The sequence below is a fragment of the Gasterosteus aculeatus genome, chromosome 5 (assembly GCF_964276395.1).
Source record: "Gasterosteus aculeatus chromosome 5, fGasAcu3.hap1.1, whole genome shotgun sequence".
In the NCBI taxonomy this organism is placed as follows: Eukaryota; Metazoa; Chordata; class Actinopteri; order Perciformes; family Gasterosteidae; genus Gasterosteus; species Gasterosteus aculeatus.
The window spans coordinates 8,105,727-8,115,892 of NC_135692.1; positions in this window are offsets into that span (position 1 = coordinate 8,105,727).

Consider the following 10,166-nt stretch of genomic DNA (forward strand, 5'->3'; position numbering starts at 1 on the left):
GTGTCCGGTAGAGAGGCGGCACGTGATAGGCTCCAGATATGAACGAGCCGGCCCCTCATCATACAGTATAAGTGAGCACACACTAAGAAACACACACTGCCTTCTGGAGAGAAAAATAAGAGCAATTAGAGAAGAATATATTTTAAGAAGGACATTATTTAATTACCTACAAATTATAGGAAATAACAGTAAATGGCACACGCTCACTTAGATATTTAAAGGGTAATTCATTTTTATTTAGAGTTAATGTTGGTGTTGTTTATCATAATAATCTGATGGGGAATTAGTAAAATGACCCTTGAGGGGGTGAAATAAAAAACAACCTTAATTAATCGAGCCAATATTTACCTAATTATTTTAGACCCATTTTATTCAAATTATACAAGAAAATAGGATGTTGCACTTGCACACACATGTTAAATTATAACCAGTGGTGGTTGGTGAAATTCAATTTCAGCAAACATCATAGTTTGATTTAATGCAAAACATTTAAGGTATCAAAAACACACGCATCTTTGCTACTTTGCAGTTAAAAATGTATATTTATTCCGACATGTAAAAAAGTAACAGTAAATAACCTCTTTACTTCCTCCAGGATGTCATCCGGCTGAGGATACTATGACAAGAACGAGCTAGCTTGGGGCAAAACCAATGTTGCCCCGGGCTGAGTTTCTTTAGGACGCTGGTTGGCTAAAGTGTATGTCACACATGTTTTCATTTAATCAGAAATTGGCTAAAGTGCTTCTAAGACCCACATTCTGCAGGCAATCCTGAGATTGCCCTGAACGCAGCTAGAACACGCATGAAGACTGGACGTGCTATGACAGACAGGGACATAAATCATATATTTTGCACAGGTATCATATTTTACAAAAATTACTGCGAACATTCCGTATTTAAAAAACACAAATATTGACATTTTTTTAAATGGAATATTATCTTTTCTTTATTATTGCCCTCTAATGCCCAGTCGCCACTGATTATAACAAAGAAGGATGGCTGTTCATTTTTGCTAAATAACTCTTTTTGGAAGCATTCCAATATATTTTGATTTTCTGTTAATTTTGTGGAAACTTATATGGAATATCTTCCCCTCTCTGATGTGTCAGGATATTTTTACAGTATTTCTGCTGAAATCGATCAGTTTTTACTTTATCTGTTCGGACCGAGGTGACACACACTTTTGATGTCTTAAAACATGTTATGAACGTAATGAAACGTCTAGCCATGTTGGATCAATATATAATGGCTTTATTTAGGCCGTAACTGTTGTTAGTATCCGGTGTCACAAAATGTAAATTAAGACGATGAGTGTCATTAAGTATCCCTTTTTTATGAAAGAAAACTTAATGAAGAATAGTGCAGTAATGGTGCAACTTCATTTGCATAAAGCTGCACCATCATAACTAATCAAATCCGGACACACTTCCTTAACCGAGAGGAAGAGGCAAAGGGTGTTTCGGGATTGGGCCTAACTATAAATTCCAAAAGAAGTTTAATAAAACGTAAATCGCAGGTTGCCATCCGTGGCAGCAGACCACCGTCAGGTCAGATTCCTGCAGAATAAACTATCATATAAAATATCGTTTTTGGCTCACGACCAAACCGGCGTCAGTTAGTCCGGACAAAGCTGGCGGCTCTCTCGGCTCTTTGAGACATTTTTAAGGGCTTGTTTGTCACTGGACGGAATCATCCTCGTAAACCCAGGTGGAAGGGAAGACCCTGAGGTATTACCAGCTGCAGTGTCCGTGTGTGTGTGTGTGTGTGCGTGTGTGTGTGTGTGTGTGTGTGTGTGTGTGTGACAAAACCCCCCCTCCGGTAAAGGTATGACACAACCCCCCCCCGACCCTGTCACCGCTCTAATCCCACTTCCTGTGTCTCTCCTAGCAAGGTGAGCTCATAAGGGCACGCGCTGAAGTCATCAGTGTTGACACGGTGGGCGAGAGGGCAACGGCGTGAGCGACACCGCGGCCGCCACGGCCAGCCAGGCGTGTCCAACCCTCCCCTCCCCCGACCCCCTGACCCCCCCCCCCTGCCTTCCTCTCCTCTGGCTTCCGGCTGCAGCCTCGGGCTCATCCTCACCATCAGCTCGGAGTTTCTCCTGAAAGTGTTGTTAGCAGTTCAGGGTGGTCTCTCGCGGGCGCGAAGCGCCAAACACCGCGTCAGGTATCCTGAGCAGGTTAACGGGTTTTAGTCCCAACGAAGCGCCTGAGTCTCATTTCTCTGCCTGCGCGGCCGTCTGGGTGAGCGGGAGCGCCGACATTTACAGAATGAAAACCTCCCTCGTGCTTGTAGTGTCTAGAGGCAACTGGACACTGATGTAAAAAATCTTCACAGCAGTAAAATAGTGTAGTAAAAGCAAGCACGGTTGGCTCGCACATGGCTTCTGCGGGTTTACACATTTAGACGTGATGGACGGCAACATGTCTCCACTAACGGTATCTCCCCTGACATCTCAATTAAGACAGATGGCTCCTTGTGAAAAGGAAGACGGGGCGATGGTTACCGGATTGTGGGAATAAAACCATGAAATCATCAACAAAATAAGTGAAGAAGTCAGTTTATGGGCAAATGACTTTACTTCTCTCTTGATTTATTCCCTCGGGAGACATGAGTTATGGTCTCAAGCTCTAGTTTCAAGGCCTCAATACAGCATGATGTCCATTTAGTAAATGATGGTCCATTCAGAGTCAAATAAAGTAGAGTAAGCTGCAGGGTTACCTTGTTATCGACAGGTCTCGGCCACAGCATTGGTTTTAAAACCCTTTCACAATGTGTTTTCTCTTCATGAAAGTTAATTGTAACATTTTGGTCACCTCAAAATGTCTGGTTCCTGCGGCAAACAGCAACAGTTTTTAACCATGGCTCTTGAGGGAGGAAAGTCTCATCTTTTATCCTTTAAGATCACTTTGAATGGGACTTTGTACATATTCTTCTTTTACGAGTTCTGGGGACACAATGAACCCTTTAGCGAGCTATAAGGTTTTGTGTGGACACCACTGAGTTTACAGCTGTTTCCCGCTAAGTCTGCACTGGAAAGGCCCACCGGCCCCCGTGTGAAACCTGAGGAGTCCGCATGTTGCTCCAACGCATGAGCACAATGTTCACCATGTACAATTCATATATGCCTGTCGTGAATATGCGCTTCCCTTTTGCTATATTTCAACCAAAGCTGCGGAAACATTTTGTCATTTATAGTGTAAAAATGAAGATCACCAGTGATTGTGTGTCTTTTTTGTTGCCCTTCCCCCCCCCGCTCTTTGCTATAAGTAAACTGTGCCGTTCGGATGCTTAACCCCACAGCCATAGATCTCCGCCCTGACATTGCCTCGATGTGGGTGGGCATAGCACGTCTGACAGAGTTCACAAATCAAATCCAATGCGCAGACTGAGCCTCGGCATCCGTTTCACTCGAGCACCAGTTGGGCGCTCGTTGCAAGCAGGACTGATGAAAAAAATATGACGTAATCGCCAGATTTATGGCTTACACGTGACGACTGAAATGTGGTGATATCGTTGTAAAACATGAGGAAATAAAGCGGTTGTTTCTGTTGCTGTTCTGTTATTTGAATGAACACCAAACAGTAAAGCCTGGTGTCAGTGTGGAGTTCCTTCACTTTTCAGAAGTGAATCCATCCCGAGCTGTGATAAGAATTCTTATTTTCATTTTGTTATTCATTAATGTAAATACACCTTACAAAATGATGTTGCATATCTCCCTCTATAGATGCTCCTGTACACTGTACCTTTCTGACAGTGAAGTTTATCCCCCCCTGCGTCTACAATGGTCAGTTATTACTCCCTTGTTCCAGTGTGCCACTGTATTTACATTGAAGTAGTAGGAAACAGTATTTCATTTCTGCATGATTCATAAAACCGAGTAACCCTGTAAACCCAAACACCGCGCTGAAGAATGTGTTAAGTCCTGGCATTGGTTTGGACGCGCTTGGGAGGCAGCGCCGGGATCAGGTGTGTTTAGGCGTCTTTCATGATCACCACGTAAACGCTCCTCATTAGGCCGACTTTGCTGGAGCTCAGGCTCCCCGCGAGGTGGCTGCTCAAGGAACGTCTTCCTGTCTGAGGACGCTGCGCGACACTGGTTTCCAATTAACGCGACATATGTTTATTCAAATCTCCTCACGGGTGTGAAGGAGGACTTCGGGAGGTGCCACCCGCCGTGGGGGGGGCTGTGAAAGCAGAGGGCGGCGGAGTAAGGCCGGGGAAGAGAGAACCTGAGAAATCTTGTGAGAAGGCAGAGAGACAGCGGAATTCGCACTCGACAGCTCACAAAAAGTGCAAATGTATTCCTCGGCAACCCAGAGACAAACAAGCTGCCGCTTCCTTCGGCCTATAATTAGCTGGTAATCAATGCCAGGTGGGTTTCTGTCCAGTCAGACATCCACAGCCGTCGGGGGGGCAACACGAGACCTGCAGCTGTACCCTCAGCTGTCGGATGACAATCCAACGGAAATTTGGTTGCATTTTTGGAAAAATGTTTCTAACATAGAGGGAATTATTAAAAATTAAAAAGGATGAACAATGTTGGTGAAATCATGCCATGCATCTTAATTTGATTTAGGTGTGGACTTTTGAGGATAACCTGAGAAAACCCCTTAAAAAACAAAAGTCTACCACCTCCCCGAGACCCGGTGGAGTCACAGACGTCTCCACTCGCACATGTGGCTCCTCCAGACTTTTGCCACTTGCTCCAAGAGCTTGTTCCGGCGAGATTGGAGTGTTGCGGTTGTGGGAGAGTAATGGGACGGCGTGCACTCTCTTGTTGGCCTATCAACCCTCAGTAACCCCTCCGATATTTACAGGGAAGCGGATGTGTGAGCTTGAGGCAAAACCAGCACTACTCAACTGTTACCCATCATTTCGAATTCCGCTTCATGCCGCTCTGGACGAAGCTTCTTATTGATTATCCCATGGGAATCTGTCTGTGTGTGATGGTCCCACTGTTTTATTCTGTCACTTTCCAAATGTGCAAGAGGTTGAATTTAGTCATTTATTTTCTGCACGCTGTCAGATCCAGTTCAGAGTTTTGTACTCGGGGTCTGACTCATGCGGTGGCATTTGAGTGATCACATGGGTGTCAAATGTTGCTCTCAAAAAAATCAAAACTTTCACAATGACTTTCGGGCATTTCAATTAATCTCGAGGTTTTCAAGAAATCCTTTGGAACACACCCTTTCCACTCAGAAGAACCAGTGGTAGAAACAATATCCAAATGTTACATTTTCTTCCAAAATCAAGCAGCCCTTTCATTATACAAATGTACCATGGAAACATCTATTGTGATACATGAGTTGTAGTGTTGAAGTTGGGTGATTACTCAACTGTTAGAGGGGTTTTCCAGTGATTTAAAGTTGGGGAATTCACAAATAAGAAGGCTCAGAGCAGCAGACAGATGCACTAAAAAATAGCACTAGTTTTGATCAGGGTTAAAAAACACTGGATCCAGTTAACACCATGTAGGCTGTGTTTTATTGTAAAGAATGTGCACATCATTATATATTTCAACTGTTTAAGTGAATACTTTGATAGATGGTTTTTTGGCGATTTAACTCTGCAGTGCGATCACAGATGGGAAGAATTTCAAATCGATCATTGTTCATTTGTCACGCCCCTGGTGAGTAAAGAGCTTGACAAATATTTATGCTCAGGAAGAGATAATTTAACAAAATTGAGTGGGCCTCTACGTTGGCCTCACTTACAGAGTTCTTATTTATCAGAAATATGCCCCGGCTATAAATAAAAATAGCAGGGGGGCTGTTCGTTTAACCCTCGAGTCTTATAATATCCACATCTTTAAAGCAACCACAGATATTACCAAAGACATGCGCGCTGTGCAACCCCAAACCAAGACAACTGTGATGATAAGATAACTTTTCAAACACGTCGAGTATCCGCAGTCGTGTGTCAAAAGATTTCCTTTATTCGCTTAGAAGATTTCAACCTACACAAAGTGAAAAAAGAGCTGCTTAAGGAAAGAGTGAATCATTTCACTGAAACCACCGAATGAATTTGACAGACAAGAGCCACAGCTTAAGACAAAATGGGAACCGACAGATAGCTGGTGCATTAACCGGTGCTCATGTGGGTTCATTGATGCTGCTGTGTGCATATGGGGGCCTGCAGACCCTTGGGAGGTCCTGCACACCAGCGCGCAGCTCCTCAGACGGACAGAGCGGTGCACGGCCATGACAAAACAGGGCAGCTGTGCACCACCACGCATTCCTCTGGCCTGCTCCATGAGATGCAGGTCTGCCCCCCCCCCACCCCCCTACCGCCCAAAACATTGCTGGGCTTCCCTTACAGGCACCATACATTCCTGCAGATTTGCAGACCGGCTCGCCACCTCAGCCGACGTCCACTTGCCCTCTGACCGCATTAAGAAATCATCACCGTTGTCAGGTTCAAGTTGACCCCGCTGCACCAAGTGCCCTTTGTCAGGGTGAGTCGCTCCAGGGTCAAGCGGTCTGCAGCCATGGTCAGAGGTCCAATGACATCTTCTTTTCTGCTACAATTCGACTTCTTCTTGGTTTTCTTTAACTTTTATTGGATTGTTTACTTTCAAAAAGGGGAATTATTTGTCTTGAAAATTCACCGTCATGTTTGTGAAAGACAGATAAGATAATACTAATATAGACTTATACTACATCAATCATCAATCAAAGGTGGTGGTGATGGAAGAGACTCTGGCTTTTTGTTATTAGGGGTAAAATATAAAAAGTTCTTTAAAACTATGCATGATTAATAATGATTGTGAGGAGGGCAGACTAGCTGTCTGTAGCTCGGATCTCATTGCTGTTTTAAAAGGTAGAGATTCACGAGTCGAGTTGGAAATAATTCAGCCATGACTAAAATGTAATTCATCATATATAATAAAAAAAAAATCTTGTGAACATCCTCTGAATTCACTTCCGTCAACTTTGAGAGTAAAGAATCCATTTCTCAAGTGTCGTGTGGATTCAGAGGGCCGGGTTGACTCGACATGACACAAACCCTCAGAGGGGCCTTTGTGTGCTCAACCTGGACGTGGAGACGATTAATTATGAAATGAAGAGGCCGTGCCTTTGTCACGATACGGAGAGACAGACGCATGGAAAGTTTTGGCTGAACTGAGGGCACCTGACACTGTCCTGCAGGACACATGGCCTCATAATCAGGCATTAGAACAAGCGCATCAGCTGCCGCTCCGGATAGACGAAGACAACGGAGCTGGTGAGCGGAAGGAAAGACATCCTGTATGCCCTAAATAACTTCATTAACTTAGAGATGATCGCAAGAGAATTAAAGAAGAGGGAGATGTGCAGACTTATTCAGATTTATTTGGAGAAAGATAAACATGTATTTTATTTAAGTAGATGTTTGGATTTCATTTAAGCTTAATTTGACTTTATCCAGAGGAGTAAACCTTCTACCTTTAGTTGGATGAAGAGATTGACATCACCCTATTTCGTTGAAGGTCAGCTTTGCGCAAAGATAAATAAGTGGAAATAAGTGGCAACAACAACAACAAACAATATGAATAAAAATCAAATAACCTATTAAAACTATAATTTTATATCTTGCATATTTATTCTGTATACAAAAAGTGTAAAAACATGTTGTTTTGTTCACTTCACGCTGCAGCTACGTTATTTTTGAAGGAACAAATATAGTGAAAGAGACTTGATCAAAACTTTCAACCCCTCCTCTCTGCCTTGACTCCGTCTTTGAAGAACACCGCCTGAGAAGGTGCGGCAGAAAATTACGTTTGAAGGAAATCTGATCTGAGCGCTGTATTAAAATAATCCTGCCCCCTTTGCTCCTCATCATCCTGCGAGCTCGCCGCCGCGGGCCTCGATATTACAATCACTGTAATGAAGCCGCGATTGACTGAATGATTGGCAGCTGGATACATGTGCAATGAATGACCTGAGCCGGGAACTGGTTGCAAAAACACAGTGACGGACGTGGCGTTTTCGGGGGACGTGGAAAGTGCTGCATTCCGGTAGCTCTCATTTGTTTCACTTGCTCCTGGGCGAGCGCTGGCATTTGGGTGCAATGTAAATGTGCGTATTTGTGTATATGGCTTGAGTGGCAGCAGGCGGAGTGGCGCTGCTGGGGGGGGTCAAACACAACAAGTGGAGGAGGAGGAGGAGGAAGGGTGGACTTGTACTGAGGTGGTGTGTGTGTGTGTTGGGATTCTGATAAGACGCGTTGAGCTGGACACGTTGTTTCGGCTGACAACAGCTTGCCAACCAGAGGTCTCGCCTGGCACTGCCGCCACCGAGGCCCTGTGATTCATCTGGCCCTATCAGTCCACTGCTATCTGTATCAATCACTAGAAATCATTTATTTTTAGTGGGATGTGGCCTCTCGCCCTCCTCCGCTGCCCTCTTGCCCACCGCGGGCGCCCCTCTGCCTGGAAGGGCCTCACTAATGAGTGTCAATCTGGAGGGTTGTGGCACTTTTACTGCAGACACCTCCCCTGACAAACGCAGGGCTTCAGTCAACACGAATCACGCCAACGGACGCCAGCGAAAGTGACAACCGCGCCGGCCGCCACCAGACCCCTCCCTCGTTTCCTCCCCAGCCTTTTTAAAAGTTTGTTCATTAAGCCACAGCAGCTTCTTGTATTTATTTGAATTGTTTCCTGAGTCAAAAGACTGAGTCTGAAGCCACATTGAATTTAATTGATTATAACATGTATGTCACGGCAGCAGCTCTGTGAGGGTCACTTTTGCAATGCTTTGAGCTAAATGCTAAAGTCAGGTTGCTAACATGCGCACAGTGACAGTATCAACATGCGGAGGCTTAGCAAGTATTCAGTTTACCAAGTTCATCCTCATTAGCCTGCTAGCATACTGACATTTGGTAATTAGCACAAGATTAAGTTTTAAGTATTGTACAAATGTAACTTTTGACCTTGTATTAGCACAAGTTAAAAAAAGTCTCCGCAGTCAGGAGGGTTCATCCTCTGTTGACCATGAATTTATGCCCCAAATAACACACCAATTCTTCTTCTTCTATCTCAGCATCTTGTAGAGAGAGATATTTACTGGAGAAAAAGAAAAACTGACCTAATAATGAGGGCGGATTAAAAGACTGAGGGTTAAACCTCTGTGACTCATGGATATCTGCACCGAACAAATCAGTCCAATATTGTAGATGTTTCAGTCCGAACCACAGTGGTGGACAACCAACCGATTGTGTGCTGTTGCAATACAATCAACTTTTAGAAAGATTTCGGTATGCTTTTCTTACATAGGAAGTGGACAATTGACATTTTACAGCAGGCATAAAAAACTCAACACGTCAGCTGAAAAGGACGCTCGGCCATAGTAGCTCAACATGCGTGTTGCTGCTGCTGTATTGATGGTATTGTTATGGGGTCAAACTCCGGTCACTATTCAGTCCTCCGTCTCCCAGCACGCTTCACATGACTCTGATTGATACAGTCATGATGGTCGGTCAATACAACAGCACTCTGTAAATATCAACATACACATATTCCAGTTTGTCAGGGGGTGAGGGTGGAAGGCAGGACTCAAACGCAGACTTTTCCAAAACAAAAGACTTTAATAGTCAAAAGGTCCAAAATCCAAAAAGGCCAAGGGGCAAAAACACACAGGCATGAACCTACGGAGGCGAAAGACAAGAACAGGACATGCGTGGCAAAAGACAGTGACGCGACAAGTGACACAGGAGACACACGGCTTAAATACACAAGGGAGGTGCAGGTGATTGGACACAGGTGGAAACTATTAGACGATCACAGGGGATGACGAGACAAGGCAGGAAGTGAAGTTACCCGGGGACACAAGTGGCAGAAAACTACAAAATATAACATGAAGTGAACCACACCGTGACAGTACCCCCCCCTTAAGGGCCGACTTCCAGGCGGCTCACACTAGAGCGAAACAAGGGGTGGGGGGAGGGAAACCAGAGACAATGGTCGGGCCACCCAGGAAACTCTGGCGGGCGGCCCGGCGACCGGGGAGCCTCTGGGGGTCGGCCTGGCGGATAGGCACACTGCCGGGGAGCCTCCGGTGGTCGGCCCGGCGGACGGTCATTTGGCCGGCTCCGGAACGTCTCTGGCATGGCAGGCTCGGGGACACGGGAACCCTCCGGGGGGGTCGGCGGCGGCTCGAGTTCGGGGACACGGAACACGTCAG